Raw genomic sequence first — 1,197 nt, 5'->3', positions numbered from 1 at the left:
GATCGGAGATGATATCCGCAGGTATTCCACGGAGGGGAAGACATGACGGACTTGAAGTTCTGTGGATTCCTGAGCAGAAAGGAGTTTAGGGAGGGCTACAACGTGCACCACCTTGGAGAACCGGTCTACCACGGTGCGTACGGTGGTGTTTGTGTGAAAGGGGTAGTCCCGTGATGAAACCCAGGGCTCTGTGCGACCAAGGACGACTAGGGACAGGTAGGGGATGAAGTAATCCACAGGTGGCTGATGGGAGACTTCTCCATGGGCACAGACGGAACTCGCAGAGACATAGGAACAGGCATCCACATCCACGGAAAGCCACCAGAAGTGTCTATTCAGGAGGGACAGGGTCCGATCACTCCCGGGGTGGCAGGCGTACCGAGACGTGTGCCCCACTGGAGAACCTGAGACCTGACTGAAACGGGCACAGAAAGGCCATTGGCGGGTCCATTGCCGGGGTCCTGATCGTCCCGTTGGGCCTCTTTTACTTCGGACTCGATCTCCCCAGTGAGGGCTGCCTCCACACAGGATGGTGGGAGGATGGTCTCCGGGCTGGAAGTGTTCTCTTTGGAGTTGTTTTGGTGGGAGAGCGCGTCCGGCTTCCCGTTCTTGGACCTCGGACGGTAAGTGAGAGAAAACTTGAATCATTCAAAAAATAATACCCAATGGGCCTGGTGGTTGTTCAAACGTTTGGCGGTCTGAATATAACCCAGGCTCTTATGATCAGTCCACACAACAAGTGGATGTTACGCCCCCCCCCTCCCCCCACAGCCAGTGCCTCCACTCCTCCAATGCTAGCCTGACCGCCAGTAGTTCCCGATTCCCCACATCGTAATTCCGCTCGGCGGGGGACAGTCGGCAAGAGAAGGCAAAGGGATGAAACTTTTCATCCGGGTTTGTTGGATGCACCTACCCCAGAGTCGGAGGTGCCAACCTCTACAATGAATTGACAGGAATTGACAGGTTGGACCAGGATGGGAGCGCTTGTGAAACGCCTCTTCAGTTCAGTGAATGCTGGATCGGCCTCGGAGTCCCAAAGAAAAGGTGTTGCTGGCGATATAAGTCGGGTGAGGGGCGCCGCCACCCGACTATAATCCCTGATAAATCAGCGATAAAAGTTTGCAAACCCCAACAACCGCTGAGGTTGGTTGCGGATCGTGGGTCTGAGCCATTCTCCCACTGCCCGGATCTTCTCGG

This window comes from Hypanus sabinus, unplaced genomic scaffold, assembly GCF_030144855.1.
Source record: "Hypanus sabinus isolate sHypSab1 unplaced genomic scaffold, sHypSab1.hap1 scaffold_851, whole genome shotgun sequence".
Taxonomy (NCBI): domain Eukaryota; kingdom Metazoa; phylum Chordata; class Chondrichthyes; order Myliobatiformes; family Dasyatidae; genus Hypanus; species Hypanus sabinus.
This window is presented reverse-complemented; position numbering follows the sequence as displayed.